This window comes from Hyla sarda, chromosome 4 (genome assembly GCF_029499605.1).
Source record: "Hyla sarda isolate aHylSar1 chromosome 4, aHylSar1.hap1, whole genome shotgun sequence".
In the NCBI taxonomy this organism is placed as follows: Eukaryota; Metazoa; Chordata; class Amphibia; order Anura; family Hylidae; genus Hyla; species Hyla sarda.
The window spans coordinates 24,255,068-24,272,545 of record NC_079192.1 but is presented as its reverse complement, the minus strand read 5'-3'; the positions used below and the strand labels follow the sequence as shown (position 1 = coordinate 24,272,545).

At 45.1% G+C, this 17,478-nt stretch overlaps 1 long non-coding RNA gene across 2 annotated transcripts in view; it reads right to left on the bottom strand.

Annotated features, from left to right (window-relative positions):
* LOC130367625 (uncharacterized) overlaps window positions 1-16,807 on the bottom strand; it is a 40,832-nt gene extending 24,025 nt beyond the window's left edge. Inside the window, exon 1 of one of the 2 annotated variants that reach the window (XR_008892112.1) lies at window positions 16,657-16,807. This is a non-coding gene — a long non-coding RNA (uncharacterized LOC130367625). Of the gene's footprint in view, window positions 1-6,226; window positions 6,312-16,656 lie in introns of those variants that run through there. The other variant, XR_008892113.1, reaches the window with a different exon arrangement.
* Between the last annotated feature and the right edge of the window lie 671 nt (window positions 16,808-17,478).

Genomic DNA, 17,478 nt, shown 5'->3' with positions numbered 1-17,478 from the left:
CAGTGACCCAGAAAGCACAGTACCAATAATAGTGACATCCACAGTGCCCCCATAACAGTGACATCCACAGTGTCCCCATAACAGTGACATCTACAGTGCCACATAAAAGTGACATCCACAGTGCCACATAAAAGTGACATCCACAGTGCTCCCATAATAGTGACATCCACAGTGCCCTCATAACAGTGACATCCACAGTGCCCCCATAACAATGATATCCACAGTGCCCCCATAACAGTGACATCCACAGTGCCCCCATAACAGTGACATCCACAGTGTCCCCATAACAATGACATCCACAGTGCCCCCATAACAATTACATCCACAGTGCCCCCCATAACAGTGACATCCACAGTGCCCCCATAACAGTGACATCCACAGTGCTCCAATAACAGTGACATCCACAGTGCCCCCATAACAGTGACATCCACAGTACCCCATTACAATGACATCCACAGTGCCCCCATAACAATTACATCCACAGTGCCCCCATAACAGTGACATCCACAGTGCCCCCATAACAGTGACATCCACAGTGCTCCAATAACAGTGACATCCACAGTGCCCCCATAACAGTCACATCCACAGTGCCCCCCATAACAGTGACATCCACAGTGCCCCCATAACAGTGACATCCACAGTGCCCCCATAACAGTGACATCCACAGTGCCCTCATAACAGTGACATCCACAGTGCCCCCATAACAGTGACATCCACAGTGCCCCCATGACAGTGACATCCACAGTGCCCCCATAACAGTGACATCCACAGTGCCCCCATGACAGTGACATCCACAGTGCCCCCATAACAGTGACATCCACAGTGCCCCCATAACAGTGACATCCACAGTGCCCCCATAACAGTGACATCCACAGTGCCCCCATGACAGTGACATCCACAGTGCCCCCATGACAGTGACATCCACAGTGCCCCCATGACAGTGACATCCACAGTGCCCCCATAACAGTGACATCGACAGTGCCCCCATAACAGTGACATCCACAGTGACCCCATAACAGTGACATCCACAGTGACCCCATAACAGTGACATCCACAGTGCCTCCATAACAGTGACCTCCACAGTGCCCCATATCAGTGACATCCACAGTACCCCCATAACAATGACATCCACAGTGCCCCCATAACAATGACATCCACAGAGCCCCCATAACAGTGACAACCACAGTGCCCCCATAACAGTGACATCCACAGTGCCCCCATAACAATGACATCCACAGAGCCCCCATAACAGTGACATCGACAGTGCCCCCATATCAGTGACATCCACAGTGCCCCCATAACAGTGACATCCACAGTGACCCCATAACAGTGACATCCACAGTGACCCCATAACAGTGACATCCACAGTGCCTCCATAACAGTGACCTCCACAGTGCCCCATATCAGTTACATCCACAGTGCCCCCATAGCAGTGACATCCACAGTGCCCCCATAACAGTGACATCCACAGTGCCCCCATAACAGTGACATCCACAGAGCCCCCATAACAGTGACAACCACAGTGCCCCCATAACAGTGACATCCACAGTGCCCCCATAACAATGACATCCACAGTGCTCCCATAACAGTGACATCCACAGTGCCCCCATAACAGTGACATCCACAGTGCCCCCATAACAGTGACATCCACAGTGCCCCCATGACAGTGACATCCACAGTGCTCCCATAACAGTGACATCCACAGTGCCCCCATAACAGTGACATCCACAGTGCCCCCATAACAGTGACATCCACAGTGCCCCATATCAGTGACATCCACAGTGCCCCATAACAGTGACATCCACAGTGCCCCATAACAATGACATCCACAGTGCCCCCATAACAGTGACATCCACAGTGCCCCATATCAGTGACATCCACAGTGCCCCCATAACAGTGACATCCACAGTGCCCCATAACAATGACATCCACAGTGCCCCCATAACAATGACATCCACAGTGCCCCCATAACAGTGACATCCACAGTGCCCCATATCAGTGACATCCACAGTGCTCCCATAACAGTGACATCCACAGTGCCCCCATAAGAATGACATCTATGGTGCATCACCTGACTGTGACATACATTGTGCTGCACCTGTAGATCAGAGCTGGACTCAGTCCAGTGTATACATAGATGATGGAGTCCCTCTCAGTGTATATATAGATGGAGTCCCTCTCAGTGTACACATAGATGACGGCGTCCCTCTCAGTGTACACATAGATGACAGAGTCCCTGTCAGTGTATACATAGATGACGGCGTCCCTCTCAGTGTACACATAGATGATGGAGTCCCTCTCAGTGTATACATAGATGATGGAGTCCCTCTCAGTGTATACATAGATAAGGGAGTCCCTCTCAGTGTACACATAGATGACGGAGTCCCTCTCAGTGTACACATAGATGACGGAGTCCCTCTCAGTGTACACATAGATGACGGAGTCCCTCTCAGTGTACACATAGATGACGGAGTCCCTCTCAGTGTACACATAGATGATGGAGTCCCTCTCAGTGTACACATAGATGATGGAGTCCCTCTCAGTGTACACATAGATGACGGAGTCCCTCTCAGTGTATACATAGATGATGGAGTCCCTCTCAGTGTATACATAGATAACGGAGTCCCTCTCAGTGTACACATAGATGACGGAGTCCCTCTCAGTGTACACATAGATGACGGAGTCCCTCTCAGTGTACACATAGATGATGGAGTCCCTCTCAGTGTACACATAGATGATGGAGTCCCTCTCAGTGTACACATAGATGATGGAGTCCCTCTCAGTGTACACATAGATGATGGAGTCCCTCTCAGTGTACACATAGATGATGGAGTCCCTCTCAGTGTACACATAGATGACGGAGTCCCTCTCAGTGTATACATAGATGGAGTCCCTCTCAGTGTACACATAGATGACGGCGTCCCTCTCAGTGTACACATAGATGACGGAGTCCCTCTCAGTGTACACATAGATGACGGAGTCCCTCTCTGTGTACACATAGATGACGGAGTCCCTCTCAGTGTACACATAGATGATGGAGTCCCTCTCTGTGTACACATAGATGACGGAGTCCCTCTCAGTGTACACATAGATGACGGAGTCCCTCTCAGTGTATATATATAGATGGAGTCCCTCTCAGTGTACACATAGATGACGGAGTCCCTCTCAGTGTACACATAGATGAAGGAGTCCCTCTCAGTGTATACATAGATGACGGAGTCCCTCTTAGTGTACACATAGATGACGGAGTCCCTCTCAGTGTACACATAGATGATGGAGTCCCTCTCAGTGTACACATAGATGATGGAGTCCCTCTCAGTGTACACATAGATGATGGAGTCCCTCTCAGTGTACACATAGATGACGGAGTCCCTCTCAGTGTACACATAGATGATGGAGTCCCTCTCAGTGTACACATAGATGACGGAGTCCCTCTCAGTGTACACATAGATGATGGAGTCCCTCTCAGTGTACACATAGATGACGGAGTCCCTCTCAGTGTACACATAGATGATGGAGTCCCTCTCAGTGTACACATAGATGATGGAGTCCCTCTCAGTGTACACATAGATGACGGAGTCCCTCTCAGTGTATACATAGATGATGGAGTCCCTCTCAGTGTATATATATAGATGGAGTCCCTCTCAGTGTACACATAGATGATGGAGTCCCTCTCAGTGTACACATAGATGACGGAGTCCCTCTCAGTGTACACATAGATGACGGAGTCCCTCTCAGTGTATACATAGATGGAGTCCCTCTCAGTGTACACATAGATGACGGCGTCCCTCTCAGTGTACACATAGATGACGGAGTCCCTCTCAGTGTACACATAGATGACGGCTCCCTCTCAGTGTACACATAGATGATGGAGTCCCTCTCAGTGTACACATAAATGACGGAGTCCCTCTCAGTGTACACATAGATGATGGAGTCCCTCTCAGTGTACACATAGAGGATGAAGTCCCTCTCAGTGTACACATAGATGACGGAGTCCCTCTCAGTGTACACATAGATGATGGAGTCCCTCTCAGTGTACACATAGATGATGGAGTCCCTCTCAGTGTACACATAAATGACGGAGTCCCTCTCAGTGTACACATAAATGACAGAGTCCCTCTCAGTGTACACATAGATGACGGAGTCCCTCTCAGTGTATACATAAATGACGGAGTCCCACTCAGTGTACACATAGATGACGGAGTCCCTCTCAGTGTATACATAGAGGATGGAGTCCCTCTCAGTGTACACATAAATGACGGAGTCCCACTCAGTGTTCACATAGATGACGGAGTCCCTCTCAGTGTATACATAGATGACGGAGTCCCTCTCAGTGTATACATAGATGACGGAGTCCCTCTCAGTGTTCACATAGATGACGGAGTCCCTCTCAGTGTACACATAGATGACGGAGTCCCTCTCAGTGTATACATAGATGATGGAGTCCCTCTCAGTGTATACATAGAGGATGGAGTCCCTCTCAGTGTACACATAGATGACGGAGTCCCTCTCAGTGCTCCATTTTTGCTTCTATACTCAATCACTTCCTTCCTATTCACCTTTACCCCCCTCCTCCCTCTTATTAGGGTCTTTATTTCACCATCAAATGGTCTCTAAGACTCTGTGTAATAACATGTCAGTCCCCGACCCAAGACAAGGCGGGAAGGGAGGGAGGTGGTGCAGAGGAGAAAGGGGTGAATGGGAGAGAGGTGCAAAGAAGGGGGGGTGCAGTATTATATTCAGGGGCACTGTGTGTGGCAGTATTATATTCAGGGAGGACAGTGTGTGGCAGTATTATATTCAGGTGTACAGTTTGTGACCGATTTATATTCAGAGGTACAGTTTATAGCAGTATTATATTCAGGAGCACACTGTGTGGCAGTATTATATTCAGGGCGGACAGTGTGTGGCAGGGTTATATTCAGGGGCACCGTATCTGGTAGTATTATATTAAGGGGGGACAGTGTGTGGCAGGGTTATATTCAGGGGCACCGTGTTTGGTAGTATTATATTAAGGGGGGACAGTGTGTGGCAGGGTTATATTCAGGGGCACAGTATGTGGCTATATTATATTCTGGGGCACGGTGTGTGGCAGTATTATATTAAGGGGGGACAGTGTGTGGCAGGGCTATATTCAGGGGCACTGTATCTGGTAGTATTATATTAAGGGGGGACAGTGTGTGACAGGGTTATGTTCAGGGGCATTGTGTCTGGTAGTATTATATTCAGGGGTGGCAGTGTGTGGCAGGGTTATATTCGGGGCACAGTATGTGGCTGTGTTATATGCTGGGGCACGGTGTGTGGCAGTGTTATATTCAGGAGGACAGTGTGTTGCAGGGTTATATTCAGGGGGGACAGTGTGTGGCGGGGTTATATTCAGTAGGACAGTGTGGCAGGGTTATATTCAGGGGGGACAGTGTGTGGCAGGGTTATATTCAGGGGGGACAATGTGGGGCAAAGTTATATTCAGGGGGGACTGTGTGGCAAGGTTATATTCAGGGGCACGGTGTGTGGCAGTGTTCTATTCAGGGGGACAGTATGTGGCAGGGTTATATTCAGGGGGACAGTATGTGGCAGGGTTATATTCAGGGGCACGGTGTGTAGCAGGGTTATATTCAGGGGGAACAGTGTGTGGCATGGTTATATTCAGAGGGGAAAAGTGTGTGAGGAAGGGTTATATTCAGGGGGGGGGGCAGTGTGTGGCAGGGTTATATTCAAGGGGGGACAGTGTGTTGCAGGGTTATATTCAGAAGGGAAGGCAGTGTGTGACAGGGTTATATTCAGGGGGGGCAGTGTGTGACGGGGTTATATTCAGGGGGGACAGTGTGTGGCGGGGTTTTATTCAGGGGGGACAGTGTGTGGCGGGGTTGTATTCAGTGGGGACATTGTGTGTAAGGGTTATATTCAGGGGGGGCAGTGTGTGGCAGGGTCATATTCAGGGGGGACAGTGTGTGGCAGTGTTATATTCAGGGGGAACAGTGTGTGGCGGGGTTATATTCAGTGGGGACAGTGTGTGGCAGTGTTATATTCAGGGGGGACAGTGTGTGGCGGGTTATGTTCAGTGGGGACAGTGTGTGGCAGGGTTATATTCAGAGGGGGGGCAGTGTGTGGCAGGGTAATATTCAGGGACACAATATGTGGCAGTATTCAGGACATACAGGAAACAGTAGTTTTACATTCTCCACCCTTTACCCTCTGACTTATTAGAGTAATAATAATGTTCTACCACAGACTGCGTCTATTTCTTCCACGGCACTGTGGTCGCTAGGTGTGAACCAGGTCTAAGGATTCGTCCACTAGACAAGCATGCTGAAATATTGGATAGAACAGCAAGACATAAGTAGACCAGCTAACAAATATATAAATATAAAACAACAAAAAACACAACATGTTTCTCCCCAAAAATATTTAGGGTTAAGCAGGGGACATAACCATTTGATTCTTAGTTAAAAATGGACTGGTGTTAAACATATATGCCAGGATCAGTGTTTCCCAACCAATGTGCCTCCAGCTGTTGCAAAACTATAACTCCCAGCATACCCGCACAGCCGTTAGCTGTCCGGGCAGGCTAAGAGTTGTAGTTTTGCAACAGCTGGAGGCAAAATGGTTGGGAAACACTGCTCTAGACCCATAGAATCCTACAGCTTTACTACTGCTTTCATATAATGTTCCCATTATACTGTCCATATAGCAGAATTTAGCGGATGTGGCCCGGGTGTGCTGCCTGACATCGATCCTAAAGTATGCCTTTTGTCTGGTGATTATCCCAAGGGCAGGAGCGGTCGGATGGCGGTATCATATGAGGGATTACCACGGATTTGATTCATTATAATGTAGATGATCTTCCCCTGACAAAGCAGCAGCTAAAGTGTTATATTCTCTCAACTGGACAGGAGAAAAACAAAGGGACCCGGAAATACCGTCATCTACTGGTGGAAAGCGGCAAAGCCCCAGATATACAGCACAGATATAGTTATATTCTTGTATAGGAGCAGTATTATAGTAGTTATATTCCTGTATATAGGAGCAGTATCATAGTAGTTATATTCTTGTATATAGGAGCAGTATTATAGTAGTTATATTCTTGTATATAGGGAGCAGTATTATAGTAGTTATATTCTTGTCTATAGGAGGCAGTATTATAGTAGTTATATTCTTGTATATAGGAGCAGTATTATAGTAGTTATATTCTTGTATATAGGAGACAGTATTATAGTAGTTATATTCTTGTACATAGGAGCAGTATTATAGTAGTTATTTTCTTGTATATAGGAGGCAGCATTATAGTAGTTATATTCTTGTATATAGGAGCAGTATTATAGTAGTTATATCCTTGTATATAGGAGCAGTATTATAGTAGTGATATTCTTGTATATAGGAGCAGTATTATAGTAGTTATATTCTTGTACATAGGAGCAGTATTATAGTAGTTATATTCTTGTATATAGGAGCAGTATTATAGTAGTTATATTCTTGTATATAGGAGCAGTATTATAGTAGTTATATTCCTGTATATAGGAGCAGTATTATAGTAGACATATTCTTGTATATAGGAACAGTATTATAGTAGTTATATTCTTGTATATAGGAGGCAGTATTATAGTAGTTATAGTCTTGTATATAGGAGCAGTATTATAGTAGTTATATTCTTGTATATAGGAGCAGTATTATAGTAGTTATATTCTTGTATATAGGAGCAGTATTATAGTAGTTATATTCTTGTATATAGGAGCAGTATTATAGTAGTTATATTCTTGTATATAGGAGACAGTATTATAGTAGTTATATTCTTGTATATAGGAGACAGTATTATAGTAGTTATATTCTTGTATATAGGAGCAGTATTATAGTAGTTATATTCTTGTACATAGGAGGCAGTATTATAGTAGTTATATTCTTGTATATAGGAGCATTATTATAGTAGTTATATTCTTGTATATAGGAGCAGTAATATAGTAGTTATATTCTTGTATATAGGAGCAGTATTATAGTAGTTATATTTTTGTATATAGGAGCAGTATTATAGTAGTTATATTCTTGTATATAGGAGCATTATTATAGTAGTTATATTCTTGTATATAGGAGCAGTATTATAGTAGTTATATTCTTGTATATAGGAGCAGTATTATAGTAGTTATATTCTTGTATATAGGAGCAGTATTATAGTAGTTATTGTCTTGTACATGGCCAGGAAATACACACTTTGTTCTTTTTTCTAAGGAAATAGATTCTCACGATCTTTGGTGGGCACTCCATGTTTTTGGTCTCCATAGTTTCTATAACAAGTCTTTTGGCATTTTCTTCTTTATACAGATGGTTATCTTTGGAAATTAAACCATCCGGATCCCAGTCAGATTAATTAGATGCTTTTTGGAAACAGAGAACAGGCCATTTGGGATTTTAAATCCATGTGATTTTATGTTCCCATAAAGATAAATGGTCCAAGCTAATGCATTATGTAAAATCAACCTAATTTCAAATAAACAAATATTTCTGAAAATGTCCTGTTTGAAGATCACTATACTTACTAATCCCTGTTATTTTGCTGTGTTGCCTTTGTTAGGTAACATAATGTGTTATGGCTGCTTAACTACCTAGCTAGCCCCCTACCTACCTACATATCTGGCTTCCTGATCTACCTACCTAGTTATCTATTTACATGGCTACCTACCTACCTGCCGTTTACTGTGCAGGACACCAAGGAGGGCATTATTACAGTTTGTGGGCCTAGAGATGGAAAGATTGTAGATGGAAAGATGCAGTCTGACATGTTTGTCCTGCAGAAAGTAGGGGATCCACATGGCGGTCTTATCCGGACGGAGAAGAAAAGGAAAGAGGACGCCGCTGATCAGAAAATACGTAATTGTGAGTCCCAAAATGTAACTGTAATCACTTATATGGTGTACAGATCCTGTGTACAGCTGATATCTACCGCCATATGGTCCTGTATATAATCACTTATACTGATCCTTTATAGTGTACTGGTCTGTTTATAGTGATTTTATTCAGTACAGTATGGCGGTATTATCCAGTTATTGTGTGGTGGTATATATTTACTCCTTGTATACCAGTATTATTGGTCATGGAAATTTACCTACGTTAAAGTGTTTCTTATATATATAAATTTTAGTTTATTGTGTGTGGGATTTGGGTGGAATTGGGGCGTGGCAGAAGATTGACGAGCTGCAGAGCCTAGCAGGGGCCCTTGCCTTTTTTTGGTCCGGGGGCCCCGAGTGTTGTCAGTCCGCCCCTGGACATGTGAAACCCTTTTCATGAATATGAAAATTAAATAAAATGAAAATTTACTATGAAAAAAATAAATAAATAAAAGACATAGTACATCAGACCCCTTTAAAGGGGTACTCCACTGCTCAGCGTTTGAAACCAACTTATCTGAACGCTGGAGCCAGCACCAGGAGCTCGTGACATCATAGCCCCGCCCCCTCATGACATCATGACCCCTCAATGCAAGTCTATGGGAGGGGGCATGACAGCCGTCACGCCCCCTCCCATAGACTTGCATTGAGGGGGTGGGGCGAGACATCATGAGGGGCGGGGCTATGGCGTTATGATTTCCTGGCGCTTGCCTGAGCGTTCGGAACAGTTTGTTCCATGTAAGGTGATTAGTCAGCCTTGTGCCACCTCACGATCGCAGTAATTGGTCGTCGAGGACCGGCCGACCAATCACGGCTCCTGCTGGAAGGTGCATGTAAGACTCACTGGCGGCAGGAGGATGAGACCAGCGGCGGTGGCAGGAGGTGAAAGCTGTGTGCCTCCTGCTGTTGCATAACTACAACTCCCAGCATGCCCTTCGGCTGTTCGTGCATGATGGGAGTTGTAGTTATGCAACAGCTGGAGGCACACTTTTTTTCTACAAAAAGGTGGCTCCAGCTGTTGCATAACTACAATTCCCAGCATGCCCTTTGGCTGTCTTGGAGTCATAGTTATGCAACAGCTAGTGGCACCTTTTCCCCTCTAGGTGTTGCATAACTACAACTCCAAGTATGCACCGACAGCCAAAGGGCATGCTGGGAGTTACAGTTGTGTGCCTCCTGCTGTTGCATAACTACAACTCCCAGCCTGCCCTTTGGCTGTCAGGGCATACTGGGAGTTGTAGTTATGCAACAGCTAGAGCACATGGGTGGCTTTACAGTAAGTTTCCCGCCCCGAGTTTGAGTTGCGGAATAACCTCCATGACTCAAACTTGTAGCGGGAAACTTGTAAACCGTATGTATAACTAAAGAGTATCCACACAAAATAAAAACAGTAAAACACTATAAACTACAACTTTCAGCATGCTCTGACTGTCTAGACATGCTGGGAGTTGTAGTTTTGCAAAATCTGAAGTGGCACAGTTTGGGGACCACTATATGGTGGTCTCCAAACGGTAGCCCTCCAGATGTTGCAAAACAACCATTCCCAGCATGTCTAGACAGTCAGTGAATGCTGAAAGTTGTAGTTTTGCAACATCTGGAGGACCACAGTTTGGAGGTCAGATGTGCAAAAAATTCTCCCGTCCTTAAGGTTATAATGGGCTCCATCCCCAAGGGGTTAATTTTCACTAGAGGTAAAAGGAGAAAAAGCCCCCCCCCCCCCCCCCCAAAAAAAAAAAAAATTGCCACGCAATTTATACCGAGTACTGAAATATACCATATGGTTATGTGGACACAAAAAACACCCACATGTGACCCCATTTTGGAAACTACCCCCCTCAAGGAATGTAACAAGGGGTGCAGTGAGCATTTACACCCCACAGGTGTCTGTTCCAAAGGTCTGTCAAACGCCAGTGGGGTGTAAATGCTCACTGCACCCCTTGTTACATTACTTAAGGGGTGTAGTTTTCCAAATGGGATTCCCGCTGTTTTGGCACCATGGGGGCTGTCTAAAGGTGACATGGCCCCCAAATCCTCTCTCCAAAATCCCAATGTTGCTCCCTCCCTCCTAAGCCGTATTTTTGCACCCGCACAACACTATATGTCCACATATGAGGTATTTCCAGAATAGGAAGAAATTGAGTCACAAATTTTGTGGTGGTTTTTCTCAGTTAACCCCTTGTAAAAATGAAACAAATTGGGGTAAAGACGACACGCTAGTGTACAAAATGGAGGTTTTATTTTTCCTCTATGCTATAAGGGCTTTCCTTTTTGCTGTCACGTCTTCATTTGCTTCGATTAGATACCAATTTCTGCGAATGGCTTGTTCTATTTTTTAACTCATAGTATTATTCTCAAAAGTGAAAGCGAATCTTCTCTCTCCTTCTTTCTTTCAGTTTTTTGGTGTTAATAACTTTGTTCTGTCTCGATTCTCTGCTTTTTTTTCTTCCTTCCTGTATTAATGTTATAGGGTATTGTCGCTCTCTTAATCCGACCTCTAGTTCATTATCTTGCTGTTGGTAAGTTTCTTCACACATATTGTTGTGTTTTAATCTGATAAACTGCCCATAAGGAATTCCTTCTTTCACCGAAAAAGGGTGGGAACAGTTATAATGCAACAATGTATTTTTAGCTACTGTTTTCCTATATCCCTCACTGATTAGTATATTATTCTGTATTTTTAGTTTCGTATCGAGAAATTCTAGTGTATCTCCTCCATATTGGTGTGTAGAAGCCATATTCACTGTGTTACATTCGTTCAGATAATTCACAAATTCTGTGAAAAGTTGTTCTGTACCGGACCATACCAACAGTATATCGTCCACGAATCTCACGTAGGTTTTGATATACTGCAGGTATGGATTAGTGGTGGAATAGACATGGCAATGCTCAAACATAGCCAGGAACAGATTAGCAAATGCACAGGACACTGGGGTCCCATAGGCAATGCTGAAACATAGCCAGGAAAAGATTAGCATACGTACAGGACAACAGGGTCCTGGTCCTGTCCTGGTATGTGAAGGTACTGTTGGTCAGAATGAAACATAATGCTTCACAAACTAAGTCAGTAAAATTAGCAGTTTTATCAGTAATCTGCAAAAAATCCCTAACTGCCTGTACACTCGCATCGTGAGGGATGCAGGTGTACAGGCTGACGACATCAACTGAACACAATTTCCCCACTCGCTCTGCCAATGCATCTCGCTGACTATATGAGTAAATGTTGAGTGTCTTTGATGTATGACGGGATCCCTGGTAGCAATGGACGAAGCAACCAATCTACATAGTCAAATAAGTGCTCAGTCACTGAGTCAACCCCCACGACTATGGGTCTGCCCAGGGTGTGGCTTAATGACTTGTGCACTTTTTGGATGGTGATACCATTTGGCTGGTTTCGGCATTTCTGGGATTAATTTTTCGGCATTTTTACTTGATAATATTCCCTTGGACACATACCTTTTTTTTTTTTATTGCTCCATTTCAATAACAATCATTATACATTCTCCTTAAGATTACACTTCCGTTTTCTTCCCATATCATCAATATTACAAAAATATATGTATTTTTTTTAAACCCTCCCCCCTATACACTTCTCAAATCTGGTTCCAGTGCCCTGACCAATTTCATTAGTCTCTCCCCCCCACCCATCCCTCTGTTCCAACTTACAGTCTGGACCCTACCACATCTCTCCCTCTCATTTATTCAACCATTCTCTACCTCCCATTGCTGCTACCTGTTTTTCCCCCCCTTTTTTCCTCCTTTTTCGTATATTTTAGCTTACTCCCCTTGCCAGCATGGGATACTGCACTTCCGGGCCCCATTCCTCCCGGACTAACCTTGGATACATAGCTTCTAAATAATTATCTTAAATTCGAAAGAATTTTAAATGTAGGGTCGGCAGTGAGTGGGGTGTAAGTGGCTCTATCAGATAATTGCCTCTCGGCTTCTTCACCATAATATGTCTTAGACAGTACCACTACACTCCCTCCCTTGTCGGACCTAGTAACTACTATGTCGCTATGTTTTTTAAAAAGATTCAACACGGCAATTTCTTGTGTAGGTAAATTTGAAATAGCTTCTGGATACAATATAGATTTAACATATCTTAATATTGCTTTTGAAAAAAGATCCGGTGGAGAGAAAACGGATTTATTACCCTTTTTAAATCTCTCACTTTTATGTACAGTATATACTCGAGTATAAGCCGACCCGAATATAAGCCGAGGCCCCTAATTTCACCCCAAAATCCCAGGAAAAGTTATTGACTCGAGTATAAGCCTAGGGTGGGAAATACATCATCCCCCCCTGTCATCATCCAGACCCCCGTCATTAACATCCTCATCACCCTGTCATCATCACCCTGTCATCATCCTGTCATCATCCCCCCTTCATCATCACCGCCTGTCATCATCCCCTTGTCATCATCCCCTTGTCATCATCCCACACCCCCCCTTCATCATCCCCTTGTCATCATCCCACACCCCCCCTTCATCATCCCCTTGTCATCATCCCCTTGTCATCATCCCCTTGTCATCATCCCCTTGTCATCATCCCACACCCCCCCTTCATCATCCCCTTGTCATCATCCCCACCCCCCTTCATCATCCCCTTGTCATCATCCCACACCCCCCTTCATCATCCCCCTGTCATCATCCCACACCCCCCCTTCATCATCCCCATGTAATAACCCCCCCCCCCTTCATCATCCCCTTGTCATCTTCACCACATGTCATCATCATCACCGCTTGTCAATGTCTGATACAGTGGTCTTCAACCACAGCCATCGGCTGTCCGGGCTTGCTGGGAGTTGTAGTTTTGAAACCTCTGGAGGTCCGCAGGTTGAAGACCACTGCGGCCTTCGACATAATCCAGCCCCCTCTCACCCCCTTTAGTTCTGTATTCACCTCCGCTCGGCGCTGGTCCGGTGCTGCAGGACTGTCTGGTGGGGAGGTTGTCCGGTGGGATAGTGGTTCCGGGCTGCCATCTTCACTGGGGGGGCCTCTTCTCCGCCCTTCGGGCCCGGAATAGAGGCGTTGTCTTGACGATGACGCAGAGGGACGATGGCAATGAACGTACCTCTGCGTCGTCAAGGCAACGTGACTATTCCGGGGTCGGGCCCGAAGTGCGGAGAAGAGGCCCCCCAGGGAAGATGGCAGCCCGGAACCACTGTCCCACCGGACGACCTCCCCACCGGACAGTCCTGCAGCACCGGACCAGCGCCGAGCGGAGGTAAGTACAGAACTAAAGGGGGTGAGAGGGGGCTGGATGATGTCGAAGGCCGCAGTGGTCTTCAACCTGCGGACCTCCAGAGGTTTCAAAACTACAACTCCCAGCAAGCCCAGACAGCTGATGGCTGCCCGGGCTTGCTGGGAGTTGTAGTTTTGAAACCTCTGGAGGTCCGCAGGTTGAAGACCACTGAGGGCGGAGAGTTCACTCGAGTATAAGCAGAGGGGGGTGTTTTCAGCACGAAAAATCGTGCTGAAAAACTCGGCTTATACTCGAGTATATACGGTATACCAATTTTTTCTGGTTCTACTCCTGGATCTTCAAAATCAGAAGCTAGTATTTTGACACATTTCAAATCTCTCTGTAAATTCAGATGGAGCCAAAAAGCCCAAAGGACCTATAGTAGTCGGTATATCGCCTTCCATCAACTGATGCTCTCTAAGGGGTTTATTAGCAAAAAATGTACACAAACTGATATCTCTTACTGCACGGGCTAAATCTAATTCAAACTGAACTTCATCAAAATTCTCTGCCTGTCCATAGTTAAGTCCTTTTGACAATAAAGAAACAGTGGCTTCGTCCAATGGAGGATCAGTGAGGTTGATCACATTAGAGGGTTCGTTTAGGATCTCCATGTTACTGACTTCCTTTTCTTCATTTCTTCCCTCGGCCCCGTCTCGTCTAAAGGGGGTATGGAATATGTAGTTTGTTGCGCAGCTCGAGATTCTACTGTGTTCTGCATAATCACATTGTGCGGTATTTTGGTTTGCACATTCTTTTTCTCTTTAGAATAACATTTATTCTTCTTAGTTTGAAGAACAGATTAGCATACGTACAGGTATGAGGTGTCCTGTGCGTATGCTAATCTGTTCCTGGCCATGTTTGAGCATTGCCATGTCTATTCCACCACTGCATATGTGTACCTGCAATTCAGAAGAGCGTTGAGGCCAGATGAATCACTAGTCTGTGAGAAACTGCTACCGTTGCCTGCTGTACCCCCCCCCCCTACCGTCCCTCTCCTTTAACCATTTATGTGAGTATGTTTCAATAAAGTCAAGATGTGAAGATGTAGACTGGTGAGTCGCCGACTATCTTCCTCCTTGTTATTGCATACTGGACCCTGGCTCTGAGACGTCTGGTCTTTACTGTGCCTCAGCAGGAGCGTGGTGGAAGAAAGAGATTGTAATGGCTGCCCCTCTTATAAAGGGGGGCTGAGCCAGAAGCCAATAGGTCAAGCTGCAGGTCACCTGGTTAGCTAGTGCTCTCTGGGTAACAAACACATCAGGTGAACACATTATCATGTGACTAACTCAAAGGTCCTTAAAGGTCCTTAATACATAACACACATAACACTATACATAATATATATTAGTATGGGGGAGACACTGCAGGAGAGCCCCTAGGACACAGAGGGACTCAACCTGACAGGACCTAAGTACTGTACAAGACTATATCCCATACTGGGACATCACACTGTCACCAAAGTAAACTTTTAAAATATTGTTCCTTATGTAATTATTAGACACTTTGCTATTTATATGCTGTAAAAATTCTCATCCTTTAAATGTTTTTAATGTGATTGAAAAACGGCCACTAGGTGGCTCTGTTCTGTTCCCTGCCACAAGTCAAACAGTTAGTTTGGTCTCCACCTGGACTTGCAGAAGTCCAAATTCAGGAAATGTGTGCAGGGCATGGCGAGGCACAGCCTGTGACGTTGTGCCTGCTGGGGAACACCCACTTTCTCCTGCCGGGAGCTCATACAATGTGAGCAAGGGGAAAGGTATGATACACAGCTTTTTAAAGCTCAGAATGTTTTTCTATGGGCAGGAGGGGTGTTAGGAGTAGTTAAGGAATATAATCTGAGTTAGTTTAGAAAATATGGTTTGATGACAGGTGCTCGTTAAGGCAGTGTCTCCCAACCAAGGTGCCTCCAGCCATTGCAAAACTACAACTCCCAGCATGCTCGGACAGTCGAAGGCTGTCCAGGCCTCCTTGTAGTTGCAGTTTTGCAACAGTGCCCATTAAGTGCCCCAACACAGTAGTGAAGCCTCCTTAGTGCCCCACTAATGTCTCATTAGTTCCCCCACACAGTAGTGATGCCCCTTTAATGTCTCCTTAGTGCCTCCACACAGTAGTGATGCCATTTTTAAGGTCTCCTTAATGCCCTCTTTAGTGCCCCCTCACAGTAGTGATGCTCCTTTGATGTCTCCTTAGTGCCCCCTCACAGTAGTGATGCTCCTTTGATGTCTCCTTAGTGCCCCCTCACAGTAGTGATGCTCCTTTAATGTCTCCTTAGTGCCTCCACACAGTAGTGATGCCTTTTTTAAGGTCTCCTTAATGCCCTCTTTAGTGCCCCCACACAGTAGTGATGCCCCTTTAATGTCCTCTTAGTGCCTCCACACAGTAGTGATGCCCTTTTAAGGTCTTCTTAATGCCCTCTTTAGTGCCCCCTCACAGTAGTGATGCCCCTTTGATGTCTCCTACACAGTAGGGTCTCCCCCTTAGTGCCTTCCCGCACACAAATAGCACATATGAATACAATAAAATAACTACTCACCTTCCCTATTCCACCCAAGCACGCAGTACAGATCATTCTGTAGACCTGTTGGCAGATATACAATATTACATTATGCCAGCCTGTAATGTTGTCCGGCCTGGTCATCTTATTGGCTACAGGCCATTTTTTTCCTACAGCTTACAAGACTCCTGAAGTGGGCCCTATGTGTAGGCTGACAAGATCCAGTGATATCAATGTTCCAGGCCGCTAAAACAGGGTCACAGAGCGAATGGTGGAACATGGAGTCAGCATCCCTCTGTTCGACCATTGTATTCAACAAGGATGCAGATATAGTTAAAATTGGGACGTGGGGCAAGCTTCATGGGAAATCTGAAACTGTGCCTCTTGATCTAGGAATGTGTATAAGTATTATGAAGAATCTCTGATCAGTCCTCTGTAATTATGTCTCTGGTGGACCATGGTTTTTCCTATTAAATGTGGATCCAAGTAGTGGGATTCCCATCTATCGGACATGAATGTCACATACATTTATGGATGAACCATAAAGATATCTACTTTAAGGGAAGTTGTCACCATAAAAATGCTATCCAATCTATCAGCATCCTGTTATGGAGCAGGAAGAGCTGAGCCGATTGATATAATATTGTAGGAAAACATTCAGTATAACTTGTCAATTATTGATTGAAATCTCTGATCTTTCAACACTTAGAAGTCCAGTGGGCGGTCCTATCATTGAGGTATACTTAGCAGGGAATTCAGTCAATAAGTTATACTAAATCATTCCCCACTAAGTTATATATCTATCTGCTCAGCTCTTCCTGCCCTATAGCATGATGCCGATAGATTAGATAGCATTTTAAT